Source organism: Solanum lycopersicum, chromosome 1, assembly GCF_036512215.1.
Source record: "Solanum lycopersicum chromosome 1, SLM_r2.1".
NCBI lineage: Eukaryota > Viridiplantae > Streptophyta > Magnoliopsida > Solanales > Solanaceae > Solanum > Solanum lycopersicum.
In genome coordinates, this window is record NC_090800.1 from 56,969,903 (window position 1) to 56,988,693 (window position 18,791).

General features: G+C 31.4%; 1 pseudogene; it reads left to right on the top strand.

Annotated features, from left to right (window-relative positions):
* The first annotated feature begins 384 nt into the window (after positions 1-384).
* Positions 385-3,621, top strand: LOC101251507 (UPF0481 protein At3g47200-like; annotated as a pseudogene).
* The last annotated feature ends 15,170 nt before the right edge of the window (positions 3,622-18,791 follow it).

Consider the following 18,791-nt stretch of genomic DNA (forward strand, 5'->3'; position numbering starts at 1 on the left):
CAGATAAATACACACGTCCGATTCTATGTGGCATAAAATATATAATATATTTGTTGATTCCCTCGTTGAAGTGTGCATTTACTTATTTAATACTATACAATTTTAAGTAAACACTCAAAATTAGAAACATTGATAACAACTAAGGTTAAATTAGAAAGTATCTTTTTATATTATACCTTTATTCTATGATACTGAAGCTTTTATTTATTCTACTTTTCTCAAAGTGTAGAAACATTGATAACAACTAAGGCTAAATTAGAAAGTATCTTTTTATATTATACCTTTATTCTATAATACTGAAGCTTTTATTTATTCTACTTTTCTCAAAGTGTACATTATTTAATATTAATAATATAAGCAGATTTGCAATCACATAGTGGAAAATCTATATATAATACTCATATATAATTTTATATCTCATCCTTCCTTCACCTTATAGAGAAGTTGAGTAGAGAAGAAACTCAAAGAAAATTCCACCTTAGCTTTTTAAATTATAAACAGACAATTCAAAGAGGTAATTATTTTTAAATGTTTTACACATTATCCCACCATAGCTTTAACACATGCATCCTTTATGTATGTATGTACTCTTAATTTGCTACCTCATGTGACGTTCTGTATGTACTTTACATGTTTATATTTTTATTTATATATTCCTTCCTGATCAAATATTAGTTTATTTTTCTAACAGGTTATGACAAGACATGTATATAATAGGGTTCTTTCATAATTAGAAAAAAATTCCCTTTTTGCTTCGTTTTTTCATTTTTTATATTTTATTTTTGGTAATGAATTGAATTTTTAGAAAACAGTCTTTTGTAGGATTTAGAGTTAAGGAAAGAAGGATGACACACTCCATTGAGATCACCCCAATAGATGACCAAATTCCATTGCTTCGTCAAGCTAAAAAAGATGAGGTCTCTCTCAACTATATAAATTTGTTTTAGATTTCATTAGCCCATTTTTCATTTGGAAAAAATGACAGATATACTCTTGAACTGTCGTAAATGGTATCCATATCCTCTGTTATACTTTGGGTGTTCCTACCATCCAAAAATTACTAGAACATATATACCCTTTATACTAACAGACATACACGTGTCATAATCTTATCTGCTGACTCGATGGATGAGATTATTGGTGTTTCTACCATCCAAAAATTACTAGAACATATATACCCTTTATACTAACAGACATACACGTGTCATAATCTTATCTGCTGACTCAATGGATGAGATTGCACTACGTGTCTCTAGTTAGTCTTCTGTTAGAGTGAACGGTATATACGCTATAATTTTTGGATGTGAGGGACATCAATGTCTCAAAAGTAAGGCAGATGGTATCTTCATATTATTTACAATAGTTCGGGGCTATGTTTGTTATATGTCACGTTTCATTTGGAAACTAAATATAGGGTAAAGGGAAACTTATCGTAAGTGGTGCGCAGATACACAATCTTATTCCTCCATCTTACTTTTCGGACATTGATACCCCTATCGTTCAAAAATTAGAACATATAGCCCTTCACTCTAACGAAAGATTATACATGGACTAGTGACACAATCTTATTCCTCGATCCGATATTTAAAAAATATTGGGTCGGTGAATAGGATTATTACACTGTGAATGTTTGTTATTATAATGGTATATATGCTCTAATTTTTGAACGACATGAATATCGATGTTCCTTAAGTATGATGGAGGATATCGACATACTATTTAGAATAGTTCGGGGATATCTTTTACTACATGCATGCATAAATTTCAAGAAATTGTAGAATCTTAGAAACAAATTTCCTTTCATGTAATTTTAAGTATACCTCGTGGTCCTAACATATTCACCAACTATGGCTTTACTATTTGAGTCGGGTTTGGAAGGGTAAACAAAATTGTATGGTAATATTTTTAAGTCGTGTGATTCTTTTGAGATTAAAAAAATCAATTTTGGATTTTTTTCTTCTTAAATTCATGCATCACTTTTTTTCACTAGATCATAAAGTTTGAAGGATATTTTTGTCCTTTTTCCCTAATCAAAATAATGTAATTGCTTGCTTATTGCATAGTGCTTCTAAAAAACATTTTAACATTTCCTACTATTCCGTCACAGATAGAAGAAGGGCGGAAAGTGAATCATTTAATCGACATAAAGGAAAGATTTGATGAAATGGATAGGGATTTAGACAATTCATCTATTGAAACGTGTACCATATTCAAAGTAAATATGGGGCTACGTGGATCAAATTCAACTGCTTATACACCAAAGATGGTCTCTATAGGTCCTTACCATAAGAAAAATCCTCAACTCCGTCCAATGGAAAAATACAAACTATTGTACCTACGAAGGTTTCTTCGACGAAATGAGGCGCTTGATATGGAAATTTGCATCAGTGAATTGGAGGAATTGAAGGAAAAAGCACTCAAGTGTTACGAAGATATAGAAGACCTCGGTAATCATAGTCATGAATTTTGCCAATATGTTATTGCTTGATGGTTGCTTTGTGGTTGAGTTTATTCGAGAGCGTTGTCAAATGTGTCCAGAACAAGAAGATGAAGTTTTCAATTTTGGTGGTTACATATGTCATCAAATATTCCGAGACTTAATGTTGTTACTAGAAAACCAACTTCCTTTCTTTGTCCTCAACCAGCTTCATCACATGACAAAGCAAGATGATGAATTACAATTGTTGTTACTTGCGAATGTTTCGTTTATCTTTTTTGTTGACTTACCAAACATGATCCGTGCATCCTTTACGGAGACAGAATTTTGTAATGCAGAAAATATCAAACACTTACTTCATGCAGTACACATATTTTCATGTCATGGTCAGAATTCCGTGGGAAAACCTAAATATGACATAACGCGACAAAAGGCCATGCCAAATGCAACAGAGCTTTCCGAAGCTGGAGTTAGCTTCGTTAAAATTGGATATTGTTATAAAGAAGACAATGGTGGGGATAACACAAGTTTATTTGATATAACATTCGACAATGGATTGATGAAAATCCCCTATTTTGAAGTCTTTGGTTACACAGAAACCTTCTTGCGAAATCTCATCGCTTATGAGCAACAATCATCGGATGTACTACCTACATATTTCAGTGATTATGTAACTTTCATGGATCATCTTATTGACTCAGACAAAGATGTTAATTTGCTTCGTCAGAAAGGAATCATAGAAAATTGGATGGGAGAGGACAAAGAAGTGGCTAGCCTCTTCAACAAAATCGGAAATGGGGTCGGTGTTTATTCCAACTTCTATTACAGTGAACAGTTCAAAAAAGCAGTTGAACATTGTGAAAAACCATGGAACAAAATGAAGGCAAATTTGTTGCACAATTATTTTAGTAGTCCTTGGGTAGGAGCTTCTACTGTGGCAGCCATCATACTCCTCATACTCACAACTATGCAAACTATTCTAACTTTCACAGGTCCTGTTAAGAAGTAACTTTTGTTGTAACTATGTAACACAACTATTGGTTGAGTCAGTGTTTTCTCATTATGCAATTTGTATGTTGATGGATCATAATATTCTGTTACACCTCCATGATTGGGTAGGTTTAGAGCTGACAATTCCAGTCCATATTATATTTCTTTCTGTTATTGGATAAAAGTCCATACTATGTTTCAAACGAGTAAATATATGTTTTAATCTATTTTTAACCCATAAGAATATACACAAGGATGGATATCCATATACAAACTTAGAGGTGGGATCGTGATCAGGACTCAGGTTGTCTCGGGTAAGGATCAGGGCCAGGTTAAGATCAGGAGTCAGATCCTGAGTCCCGGGTGGAGGTAGACTCTCGAGTCAGGGTTAGAAGTCAGTTCAAGGTCAAGAGTAGGGTCTCGAATATGAGTCAAGTCTCAAGTCCTATGTTGAGAGTCCGGTCAGGTTCAAGTTCCACATCTGAAATTAGGTTGGGAATTTGTCTCGGTTTAGTGTTGGGAGTCGTAGAGTTAAATTGGTTAGTACCAAATACATCATGAATTTTAAATATTTTGAAGGATAAAATACCCCCTCAACATATGCCCGAAATCTTAGAGACACACTTATACTATACTAAGGTCATATCACCCCCTGAACGAATTTTATTAATAATTTTCTACCCCTTTTCGGCCTACATAGCACTATCTTGTGCCCAATTCTGATTGACTTTTTCTTTCAACCTAGTGTCACGTAGGTCGAAAAGGGGTAGAAAATTACTTATAAAGTAAGTTCGGAGGGATAATAGGACCTTAGTATAGTATATGTGTGTCTCTGAAATTTCGGGCATAGGTTGAGGGCATACTTGTGCATTTTCCCTATTTTTAAAATATAACCTACTAAAATTTTGAATATATTATTTATAAATTTTTTAATGTAAATACTGACAAGTTTATGATGAAATTTGTCACCAAAAATAGATCAAAAGAAATACCAATGGAAAGAAACTATCTAAATATAAAAACGCATCGTGAAAAACAGATTCTCACAGCAACGGTGAGAAACTTTCTAATTTTTTAATATGAAAACATAACTTTCATTTTCTCTCTGATGTAATCCAACCAAAATATTTACTTTCCACGAAAAATTCAGTGACAAATTTATAATCTTTTAATAATTATATCTCTCTTTTGTAGGAATTATACATCAAGAAAAGAAAGTTATCAAAGAGGGATGCCACGCTTTATTGAGATTACCCAATAGATGAACAAAGTTCACTTCTTCATCAAACTAAAAAAGATGAGATCTCTCTCAATCAACATACATGCAGAACCTTCTTTTTCTTCTTTTTATATCAAATGCAAGGTTGGAAGTGGATCAAGATTTGAAAAGAATACTATAAAAATTTATTATATAGTATTATTAAATCATCATATTATATTAAATATGGTAATAATATTAGCCAAAAATTAGATTATTATTTTATTCCTATATTATATTAAAATCTTACAAACTAATTAATAAATAAAAACACAAAATAGTAAATCATCATATTAATACAGAAAACATCTATATCCACTAACTCTATATTATATAAATATAATAACTCTCACTTATAATCATTATATATATAATTTTATTTACGCTTCTCATCCATGATCTCGAATAGGTAAATGTTATATACATGAAAATTCTTTGTGTTCTTCAATTCTATCCTATAAATATTAATATTGTTATTTGACGCACTTAAAATAATTTTTTAAAATGAGAAAATTTCTATGTTGCCTCTCTTGTTTCTTTTATTTGTTTTGTGTAATGTTTATGTTTCATGTTGCATGTTCCATTTCATTGTATAGCATTCTATTATTTTTTAGTTATTATTATTGAGAATTTACAACGGTTTATTGATATGTATCCACATGGTACTATCAAGAATAGGTTTTATCACAAGTATTGTATACATTATACTTGTGGAAAATTATGTTTAAAACAATGATACTGGAGAAGTTGTACAAAGTTTTTAAAATATAAGTTTCTATTATAATATCAAACACAATTGTCTTTAGTATGTCAATATCTTTTGATTCTTTTGTTTCATCACATTTCTACTTAACAAAGAAAGAAAACTATTGTATCGTCAAGTTTGAAATATAACAAAAAGTGAATATCTTAACTTTTTATGTATTTAAATTACTAACAAAAAGTAACAATAACATATTGTTAATTAGAAAATATATGCACAAGTTCTACATATTTTTAGATGTACAATATATGGGATAGACGTGCAACGAATAGGCTCTATCCGCAACAAATGTAAGCGTGGAAAATTAACTGCACGAAAAATAAATAAAAAATAAATGTGATTTTATTAATGAATCTTGTGAGTACGATTTTGTTGATTCTTCTCTCCTAAGTTTATTCGTGATTTGAGGGCCTTCAGTAGCGTATTTCTCGGATGTAAGATGATGTAGACCTCTCTGAGATGCATTTGATCTCCGAGAACGTGGGGAAGAACTTCGTCGTTGCAAATCGATCTCCGGGAAGAATTCCGTTGATCAATCCTTTGAAGAGCTATGTAGTTGATGTTGTAGCTTATATAAACCTCCTTGAGATGTATTTAATCTCCAAGAACATCGGGATGCACTTTGTCGTTGCAAGTCGATCTCCAGGAAGAACTCCGTTGATCACTCCTTCGAAGGGCTATGTAGTTGATGTTGTAGCTTTCTCTAATTGCAGAATCCTTGTTGAAGTGTTTATTGGATCCTCTTTGAATGTCATGTCTATCCCCTATTTATAATTGTAGGGAATGGAAATGGTTGCTTGTGATTGGTCAAAGGATGTCATTTTGACACTTGACGCATTGCGATTCGTTCTTGCATTTGACTGGGACTACCACCTCATTTGGACATGTGGCATCACCTTGTTGATCTCCGATATCTAGTCATTGTGACACATGGCATGAGTTTGGGCTTTAAGGTAAAATGGACCTCAGACTTGAGTTTAATAAAAATGGACTTACTTATTTGTAAAGCCCAAATTAATCATTCAATCCAAAGTTGAAGTCTTTATGAAGGCACTGTTGAGACTTCAAGAGTATTTGTTCCTCGTTATCGCATTCTAACTAGGTCACTACAATGACTTGTTTGTAGTGATCTCAAATTTTTTTGTCTAAACGTTCTTGCTTGATAACCACGCGGACCGTCTATATTGATTTCAAATAAATAGTTCTAGTGAGTAGTAACATTGTGTGATCTTTTTTGCAAGGTGTGAAAGAACAAGAAGATTGATTGGATCTTGAATCAAATAAAGGAATATTGACTTTCCTTTAGTTGATTTTGTAAGAGTCATTCTTGACATCTCAAGACTTATTGCTTTCCTTTTGAATGTTAGCAACTTCCATTTAGATGGTAGGAATTGATATGATTTGCTTCTTCCTATTTTATACAACTTTCCTTATGCAAGAAATAAAAATTATTCAAAGTAACTTCTATATAAGAAACTCCTATTTACAAAGGATTGATACAAAAATCATTCGAAAAATAATTTTCTAACCAAATCAATGTGGAACTCCGAATTTGGTGTCTTCTTTTCTCAATTTCATGCAGTCCCAACAAAATTTCGTTTTCTTGGTGTAGAACGTTCAAATGATGAGCAGATTGGTTTGGAAGAAATTAATTCGTAGTACTGCGACCTATCCAAAAATCAGCTTTAAACACCTTCCAAATTATCGGGAATCAATTTTTGAAGTCGGATCTCAAATCTGTCAATTCTTCTCAAAGCTATGCGTGATCTCACCAAAACATTATTTTCTTGGTGTAGGAAAATTCAAACGATAAGAGACTTGATTATGGAGAAACTATACTTCTAGTAGTACTACATATCCAAAAATCACAGTTATAAACCTTTCGGATCAACGGGAATCAATTTATGAATTTTGACCCCAAATCTAGACGTTCTTCTCATAGTTGTGCACAATCTTGTAAAACATCACTTTCTTGATGTAGGAGCATCCAAACGACAAGAAGATTAATTCTAGAGAAACTAGACTTCGAGTACAATGAGATATCCAAAAACTAAAATGTTATAAGCCTTCCAGATCGATAGGAATCAATTTTTGAAGTTGGACCCAAAGTCTAGACGTTCTTCTCACAGCTATGCACAATCTCGCCAAAACATCATTTTCTTGGTGTAGGAGCATTCAAACTATTAGAAGATTGATTCTGGAGAAAATAGACTTCGAATACTATAACATAACCAAAAAGACAACGTTACAAATCTTCTGGATCGACGAGAATCAATTTTTGAAGTTCGACTCCAAATCTAGACGTTCCTCTTACAGTTATCCGCAATCTTGCCAAAACATCATTTTCTTGGTGTAGAAGCATTAAAATGATGAGGCACCTGATTCTGGATAAACTAGACTTTTAGTTATATGACATATCCAAAAATCAATGTTAAACTCCTTCCTGATTGACGGGAATTAAATTTTGAAGTTGGTCATCAAATCTGGAAGTTCCCCTCATGGATTTGTCTTTTGGATTTTCTTGTTTTCCGTTCTTGCAGGTAATGGTTGTGGTTTTGCATCTCTATTTTGCATTGACATGTTTCTTAAACAGGAAAATTGAAGTTCAAGATCCAATTTGACCGTAATTCAAAACTTTGTGCTATTGGCACCGCTATATCGAACATGATTGTTGTGTTGCTGCTCATGTTTGTCATGTCATATTGAAGGGTCATCACTTACTACATGTATTATCAGAAGTAGATCAACTAAGAATAATTGAGAACATCATGTGTTGGCATCGATGTCACCAATTTTTTGTTTCTTTTTTGTTTCAGGTTTCCAAAAGATCCTAAATAGCTTAAAAGTTGCACGACTTGTTCATATGATTGGCGTGGAACCACTCATCTCATCCTAGCAATGTTGACAGAAAACTCACTTGACACATTCACCTTTCTTGCAACCTTTGTGAAGAAACTTGCCACCTCCATTTTCATAATTTTATTTGCGGTTCCACGATATAAACATTTGAAGTACTTTCATTCATTTCTGATGAGAAAGCACCTGACGTGAGGATGGTGAGAGAAACACTCAGTGTAGTGTGGATTGAAGTCTACCTGTCAATTTGGAGAAGATCTTGGACCAATCTTCTGACTTTTGGGAGGCACATAGAGCTCAAATTTCTTACACTTTGTGATTTCAACTTTGACATCTTTGAAATGTATTTATTTTCAAATGTGAAAGCCATGAAATCGCAATACACTTGATCCAAGAGAGATAGAACTCAACGTCTTACAATATGTCAAAGTTTCATATCAAAATTTCTTCCACATTGTTCAGAATTAAATTTTGAAGTTGCTTTTGAATTTTGACATCTCTTCTGCAGCTTTGCACGATTATGGTAGAAAAATCGTAACTTGGAATAGGAGTATTGAAATCATGATTTTCTTCTTCCTTTGGAAAGAAGAATTAAATAACTACACAATGTATCAAAATCACGGCCAAAGACCTTGTGGATTGGTACCGATATCGCTTCAAAGTCGGCTCATGATTCTGCCTCTTTTAACTCTTCAGCTTTGCATGACTTTGGGAGAAAATCAATAACTCAGCGCAGGAGCCTCGAAATGATGTGATTCTTTTTTCTTTGAAAGCATAACTCGTAGATGTATCCCATATGTAAAAATCACAGCCAAAACCTTTACGAATTTTCACCAATATGTCTTTGAAGTATGCTCAGTTTAAATTCAAAATTTGATGGTCTATTTCGCAGCTCCAAGCGATTGAGGTTGAAACTTCATTACTTGGTGTAGAAACCTCTAAATCATGAGACGGTTTTTACATTGCGAATACACTCCAAAAACTGCAATATATGTGAAAATCACGGTCAAAACCTTTCTGGATTTTTACAAATACGCCTTCGAAGTCAGCTAAAATGTCATGCTTAGTACTTCTCTTTGTCTCATTTGTGACGCATTTGAACTCATGTGCTAGCTACATAATATTAAAGAGCTAGTGTGATGATCATGCAATGCCACCAAACTCCCTTTATTTTATTCATGTGACTAAGCTTAGAGTGATTACTCCAAGAGCCTACGTACCTCGGTGAAGACGATCAAGTCATATCGTAGTTTAGGATGATGAGATATTTTTTTTGGATCGTACACAGTTTATACTCTTGTGGGTCAGGAGTAACATGCAATTTATACTCATACATTAATGAGCTTTATAACTTGCAGTTTAGGCTCGTACGTTGAGGAGCATTTCAGGGAAGAATTCCATAAATGTAACTAGCATCTAACCATTGATGACGCACTAATATATTTTAGTTTTGGAGTTTATGCTTTCACATTGTCAAACATAATTCGTAACATTTTTTGTGTCGACTTTTGAAAGTTGGAGTTTAGAAGTCCCTTGATGCTTCTGCCTTTTGCGAGCAACCAAAGTCCAAGTTTCATCACTCTCTTCATTGAATAAGGCATCTACCTTGGATGTGTTTGTTGTTTTCTTCAAGACGGAAACATCAACTGGTTCAAAGCTCCCAAACTGTAGTATGATGAGATCTTAAATTTTCAACAATGCCACAGGACGTATAACTTCTGAATATGAATCATAATCTAGTTAGACACTAGCATGGTTTGTCTCATCTCTCTCACCATCGTTAATGATGATTTTTCCCTTCGTATCAATGTCAAGATCTTTTCATTCAGAGTGAAGCATTTTGTGGTGTGATGACTTATGATGTGGTGAAATTTACAATACATAGGATCATCGACTTTATTGGATTCTTTAAGTCACTTTGACTATGGGAGTGCAATGACTTTTTTGGTTAGCAGCTTGTCAAGAATCGCAGGAATGTCAGAGTCCGGAAAGGGATACTGTTTTGCTTGTAACTACTTCAAGGTATATTGATTTTTCACTTCTCGCATTTTTTGATGTGCTACAATATCTTTGAACTTTTGTATCCTAGAGGCTTTCATAGAAGTTGTGGTTACCCCCATGGACTCATTAGTTGTGTAGTCTAATGACTCTTTGAATTGTATATCTTCTTTTTTTGGATTGATCGTACATGTGATGTCTTTCCATGGCTTGCAATGCTCAACTTCATGTCATGAGCACGTGTAGATAATTCTTCAAAAATTTGAGGCTTAATTCCTTGAAGGATATATACAAGGCCCCAATGCATTCCTTGTATACAAATTTCTGCAGAGATTTCAGAAACTTGATCCTTGCATTCTAAGCATTCGCCAACAATTGATGTAGTCCACAGTGAGTTCATCCTTACTTTATTTTGTGTCTATCAATTCCATCATGCTCACTGTACGACGAGAGACGATTGATAAATTGATTTCCAATTGTTCCCAACTATCAATCGATTTAGGCTCCAAGTCCATATACCAATCAAAGTCATTTTCTTTTAAAGAATGGACAAACTGCTTGACAAGAAGATCATCATGTGTATCGGCACTGCTATAAGTCTCGACGAAATGGGTAATATGTTGCCTTGGATTTCCCCTTCCATCACATTGCAGCAATTTTGGTGGTTAATATCCAATTGGCATTAGTAAACCCTCGATTCGCTTAGAATATGGCTTTGAATATCCTAAGAAACCTTGTGACGGACCAACATATTGAGTTTTACTTGTGTTTGTGATCATATCTTGTAGTTGTTGAACTGTTTGAGTGGCAACTGAAGCAGATTGTTTTGCGCTTTGAGAGTCAACTAACTTGGTGAGAGAATCAATATCAATTTTTTCTTGAGTTTTTAGATTGTGATGTGACTCTCTAGAGTTGTAGTGATCTAACTTGCTCATAAGTTGCGCGATTTGAAGATTTTTATCATCAATAGACTTCTTCAAGGCTTCAATGATTTACTTTATCATTAAGAACTTCTCGTCCATGTCAGTTGTATCAACCATAAAGGAGTTAGCCTTTGTTGAAATTGAAGAATCTGTTGAATTTCTAGATTCACCAAAGTTGAAGCCAGAGTGAGAAAGTTCATTAAACAACCTTGACATAATGTTGCCCCATGGATTGTAGTTTTGAGTGTCACTCGAGACTTGCTCTTTTTTGGCATCTCCAAGGAGGCGAAATATTCCGATCTATTCAAGGAACTTGTGTTTAACTTGCATCGAGTAATTGGACCAACATTACTAAAATCAACAAATGTGGAAAAAGTAGAGACCTTGCATGAAACATCGTTGATTTTCTTGAAGGTCATTGCAGGATTAAACTTGTTGTTTTTGTGATTTGTAGGAGGAAGAGATGAAGAGCGAAATTGGTCCCACTGGGCGTGCCAAATTTGTTCACAACAAATTATCGTGAGCGCGGAAATTAACTATAAGCAAAACAAAAAAAAACATGTGATAATTCTGTTGTTCTCTTGATTTTTCTCTCCTGAGTTTTACGTGATTTGAGGTCCTGTAGTAGCGTATTTCTCGAATGTAGGATGATGTAGACCTTCTTGAGATGTATTTGATCTCTGAGAACGTCGGGAAGCACTTCGTCCTTGCAAGTCGATCTCCGGAAAGAACTCCATTGATCAATCCTTTGAATAGCTATGTAGTTGATGGTGTAGCTTATGTAGACCTCCTTGAGATGTATTTGATCTCCGAGAACGTCGAAAAGCACTTCATTTTTGCAAGTTGATCTCCGAGAAGAACTTCGTTGATCACTCATTCGAAGAGTTACGTGATTGATGTTGTAGCTTTCTCCAATTGTAGAATGCTTGTTGAAGTGTTTCTTGGATCCCTTTGAATGTAATGTCTATCCCCTATTTATAATTGTAGGAAATGGACAAGGCTGCTCGTGGTCGGTCAAAGGATGTCATTTTGACACTTGGTGCATGGTGATTCGTTCTTGCATTTGACTGGGACTACCACCTCATTTGAACATGTGACATCACGTTGTTGGTCTTTGATGTCTAGGCACTATGACACGTGGCATGAGTTTGATCTTCAAGGTGAAATGGACCTTGGACTTGTATATAATGAAAATGAACTTGTTTATTTGTAAAGTCCAAATTAATCATTCAACCCACATAAACATGAATTTACTCCAAATTTTATATGAATCAAATACAATAAAACTTGTGTGTCTACAGGCTCAAAAACTAATTATACTAAAAATGGAAAGAATGTTGGACAAAATTTAGATTGCCAATTTACCCTTACAATAAATCTAAATATTATAAAATATTTAATTAGTAAATGTTATGAAACTATAGAATAAGAAGAAGAAAGTTAAAGAAGAGAACGCTTATTAATTCTCTGGAGGGATATGTGGAAATTCGTAGATCTCATTTACAATCAAGGAAAACATCTTTATTTATGGAAAAAAACTTAACTTGGTCCACATAATTAGACATTCACTATAATACAAATATGTTTATATATAACACTCATCGTTAAATGTCGGTAGATTATGTGTCTCGTTAAATTCTTACTAGATAAAAGTCATTGGGAAAAAGAGTACGTATCTAATGATACGCATTATGGATGCCTCATTAAAAAAACTTTCAAACAAAACCCAATGGGAAAAACTTTGTGAGGAAAAAAGAGTACGACTTGAATCTTCGTTTTCCAAGTTTGTGCACCATCTTCTTGAAAGTTGTAGTTCATAGAGACTTGGTAAATATAACAGTTACAGTATTACTTGAACAAACCGGTTGCATGTTGATAACACCTTTCTTGGGGGCTCACGAGTGTAGAAACACTTTGAGAAAATATGCTTCCTTCTATCTCCTTTTATGAATTTTCCCTTCAGGATCAAAGATTTCTTCAAGTTCCTTCAATTTGTTAAGCAAATAATCTATTGCCTTTTGAAAACTCTTCAAGAGTTCCAATTCTAGCCATAAACTTGCATATTTGAATATGTTTAATCCTTATAAGGATTATTAAGCTTTTCAAAAACGTATAAATACTCTAGATTTTGAATCCATCAGATATTTTATATCATTTTGCCAAGTGACAACATTCAATATTAAATATATGACGTTTTCTAGTGCCTACATTACAAGTCAAATAAGCTTTACGCTTATCAAGATGCATCCTTTCACTTTTCTCTTGATAATTATTTATACACAAACATGCTTTAATAGTCGTAAAATTTATGTCATAATAATTTTTTACAATATTGCATGCTATTGTATCAAAGATATCGTCAACAATATACCATTTTGTACCGATTCACAATATGACATAACTTATTAAGATCTTATCACTTTATTATTTTTAGGTCTATACCCCTCTCATGAGGTTTTATGAAGTGCTATGTCGTAAGCTCTTCAAGATCACATTATCTCCTTATATATTATGATCATTTTGATTCTTTGATCCTCTCCTTTTTCAAGGATTATTTTATTTAGAATTGATTGGTCTTTCATGATTCATGTGTGTGGTAGACTCTATCCTTAAGGGACATTTAATAGAAGGAGTATTTACAACTCTTGTGTTGCTTCTAGTCTCCCCCTTGTGTTAGACAAAGTAACATTATCTCAATCTTTTGGAGATTCTATCTTTGTGCATCATTGTATATTCATTGATTATATACTACATATCAAAATAATTAGATGAAAAATATTTGGTCTCTGACCATAAATTAATTGAAAGAGAATTTGATCATAACTTATTGGTTTGATGCATACAATTACTTGTATATGTAATATCATATTTCAGTTTAACACGTGAAGCTTTATTTTCATAAGCAATGATTTCACTATCTATCTGAGACATTTAATATCACATAAGTTTGACTATTTATAATATTATCAAGATAAATTGACTTGATTACACATTTTGAAAGTTGTACGCTTAACTCAGTTATCTTGCACAAATAATTTTGTGAATGTCAAACTACAAGTTGACAACAAATGTACATGTGATTATCTTATAGATGCATCTCTTTGTCATATCACATAATATGTGAACAATCTCATATTCACCTTTTGTATTTTTAGAATTTTAGGAATTTAGTCCCAAGTGTAGTTGATCCAATCAACTTATCATGAGAACAAGCAACAAAAAGAATTTTTGAAGAATCTTCTAGTTCTTTAATGTATGTTTATTACTCAGTATGCACATCTTTGGAATGACCAAATTATTCATGTCAACTAATAAAATTATGAAAAAACTATAAAATATAAAAAACATCAATATACATTTAAGAAAAAAAGCTATATTTAATTATTTTTTTAATGTTATATGGTTATACTTCTACAATAAAATAGCAAAGTAGCATATAGACAAGTAAATAGTTTTTTTTTAATTTAATAGAAATAAGCATTAAATAGGAAAGTTATTACATTCCAAATTAATAATGTCATGCATGTTTTACGCTTATCATTATCAATAAAAAAATATCATCAGCATCTTTGTATAACATGATTTCTTATTTTCTTCCTCATATTTCTTTCAATTCAAAATCTTTTGCATCATTTTAGGAGCAATTTTTGTTAGTTGTATCCATCAAGTAATTTTTAATTACATTTGTATCTCATTCTTATAAATATTGCATTTCTATGTTTATATTTTCATCTATTTTAAAGTGTTTTGATTGAAGAATTTAGTTTATCATTACAATGACAAAAATTTGTATTCCAAAAAGGATTACAAAAGATATATATTGATTTGATAAATTGTTGAATGAACTATTTTTTTTTATTTGTGTATTACTTAACAACAAGTCAAAGTTCTAGACTATATTGCTACAATTAATAATGGAGAATGGAAGAAGAACAAAGAAGGTTAATGACCCTATACTTTTCAATATACTTGAAGAATTCGAACATGTAAAATCAGTATAGATGAAAGAAGGTTCAAAACCTTTAAACTGAAAATTAATCTTGAAAAAAGAGGAGAAGTCAACAATCTTGATTCAAGTAGATATGAAAAAATTAGAGCAATGCAGCAGAACCGGAGGCAAATGAGATTAAGCTTTGTTTGTTTTATTTTTTAGTTTGATATCATATATATACTTATATATCTTGGTGTATTGTGCGACATTATTATTATGGATTTTCCTCTTGTATTAAAATTGTTAAACAAATTGAACTCATGTGTATATAGTTGTAAAAAATGAGTAAATAAAGAACATAAGCAGAAAGAGATTGAGGGTTTTCAAATTGTCAATTGCGTTTACAATGTAATAATCATATACCTATGTAATATTGAAAAAAGTTAAAGTGGTAATTTGTGAATACAAGTATGTATATATAGTAGAAAAGGACTATGAGGGAAAAGAGATTAAGGATTGTGTAACAATCAATTATGTACACAGTCAGAATATTTATATGCATAAATACTTTATTGTTATACAAACGCAAGATGAAATGTTGACTCGTGAATACAATTATATCTGGATACATGAATGCTTTATCCAATTTAAAAGATTAATTAGAGAATACAAGTAAAGTTGGTTATATTAACACTGTATTTTTATGTTAAAATATTTGAGTTAACACTAAATGTCAAATATTACAAGAAAAAATTGATCAAAAAGATATTGACATTTATTGGTTTTTTAAATTTTTTTATATAGTTGATTACTTATAGAGTTTGATATCCACACATTTTATTAATTTTCATTTTCTTGATTTTGAGTTGTCCATATATCTATTTTATGTTTAACAACAATGTATTCATATATATATATACACTATATTGGTGTATTTATTTTTATTTAACAGTGAAGGTATCCATTATTTAAAAAATTGTTGTGATCTTTTTGTTAAAAATTCTATAGTTTACATTGTTTCATAGATTAATACATTATATATTAATAATACCTTGATACATTAAAGCTTTAAGTTTATATGCTAATTGTACAAAATATATTTTTCATTGTAGAAAATTAAATTCGATGTGTTAGATCATCCTATTGAAGTCTCACATAAGCAGATATACAAAAATCATAACATAGTTCATAATTTGAAGGAGAAGCTTTCACATGTGTAGTTAAATAAATTTAAGAATACATATTTTGGTATGTATGCTCGTATGCATGAGTCTTGTGTTTAAAAATCAAATTTTTAGGTTTTAATGATTTGCGAATTGGAGGATAGTTCAACATATACTTTGTTCATTCGTATTCAGATCATATTTTCAATTTTGTATTCAAAAGTTTGTCATTTTCTTATTTAACAATAGTGTATTCATATGTATAGTATATTGGTGTATTTATTATTTTGGTTTAACAATGTTGTATCCATTTTTCAAATTGTTGTATTCATATGTTGAAATTGTACTATTTTTTCTTGTTTGATGTATTAATACATTCATTTTTTATAAATACTTGTATCCTTGATAAATTAATAATTTAAGTTTTATAAATAGAAACACCAATTTGAATTCAAAGTATTCATATGCTAATTGTACAAGTAATACATTTTCCTTATTTAATTATTGTAATTTCAACTGTATCAGTGTATAAATAAATAAAAGTAAAATACATCTGCAAAATTACAACGAGAAAAAGACATGAATACTATTTTATATTCAAAATTGTATGAACACCTTCATATAAGTATTTAGTATATATATTGTATTTAGGAATACAAATACAACTTATTGTATTATGTGAATGAATCATATTTGCATACAATATATAAATATTAGTTGCTAATTTAATAATGGAAATTTCGGTTATTTAGAAACATAATAAAAGGTTGACACATGGGAGTTATGATAACATATCATACCTTATTTAGTGCTTTGTATAAATAATATTAGTAACAATAAAAAAATAAAATTTAATACAAACATGCAGCTAGAAATTGACATAAAGTGTAGTCATTTCTAGAAAATAACATATTTATAGCTATTAAACTTCAATAACCTTATAAACATAGTCATTTTATAAGTTGCTCTAAAATTATTAATACTAGTAAACTTCAAGTTTACTATGTCATGTGTCTTTTACTTTTTAAATTTCTAATGTACTATTATATGAGTGAATTTCAATTTTATTACTCCGAGAGTAATTTTCAGATTTTATTTCTTTTCAATTATTCTACCCCTTCTAGAGGCGAGTCATGATTTCATCACTAAACTGACCAATCTAATTATCAGAAAACTGTGCATGTAGTCATATTATTTGTGCCGATATTTTTGCAAATATCAAGTTGCTAGATAACAATAGGCACACAGGAGACCATCTAGAAGAAACATTTATTAGGACCATTATGTATCTAGACAATCCACTAGGTAGATGAATAGGTCCACAAATACCTCATGTATACGTTCCTAGAATGCAGAGGACTCAATCTCAACTTTCGTTATGATAGTCTCACAATTAACTTGCTTTGCTAACAATTAGTACAATAAAATTCACCACTTAAAATTTTCCTAGGTTCTTAAATGGACGTTCATTTAAATTTTTTAATTCGCAAAACATTATATACTGATGATGACCAAAACAATCATGTCAAATTAAGAAAGTATTGGAATTAGTATAAAAAGTGTCTCAATTGCACTAACTATTATTCGATAAAAGTCAAAAGATAAAATATAATTTTTTTTCATTAACATATGTCTGCCAAAAGACATTCTTGGTGATACCACATCTACAGCCAAGTCACGATCTTTTTCACGCCTAGCGTGATGGCTTACACCTCATTTACTTTAGAGAATGGATCTATACATATATCATTTATCTAAAGTTCTTATTCTTCGTGAATGGAACGCAAACATGTGAGCATATCAAATTAATTATGATAGCTTTAGTACCTCATTTCATATTCATGTGCATTATTCAATCACTTGTCTTCTTTCAGACATAATGTGTACGACTGTTACATTCACTTTAGGAAATAGATCTGCTTAGCCAAGATATATTTCATGACTATTTTTCTTATCAAAAAATCATTATTTTGTCTTAGTCATCATTATATTATCAATATAGTGCATTGAGACTCAAAATCAACGTCTTATCCATATAAAGAGATTTTAGGTCATAAATCATGAGATTTGGACTCAACATCTTTAATATATCACAGACTCCTGATATTTTACCCTTTTGGTGATTGGACATGAATTCACCGTCTTATCCTTTTAATATAATTGAATATTAATCCATTGTTTTATTCTTTTGATGTGATGGAACTTAAATCCAATATCTTATATTTTTGGTGCATCAAAACTTACCCTCAAACCTTTAAATCTTATAATTATATGCACAATTGAAATAAATTTCAATAAAACATGAAAAATAGAGATATTAGTAGGGATAAGAAATCAAAATAACACAGCATAACACTCAATTGAAAAATATCTAATTAGTAGTATTACACTTTTAATTGGACTAACGATCCTAATATTGATTGTTCAACACTTTACCATATAATTAGTAAATAATAAACCATAAGTCTATTA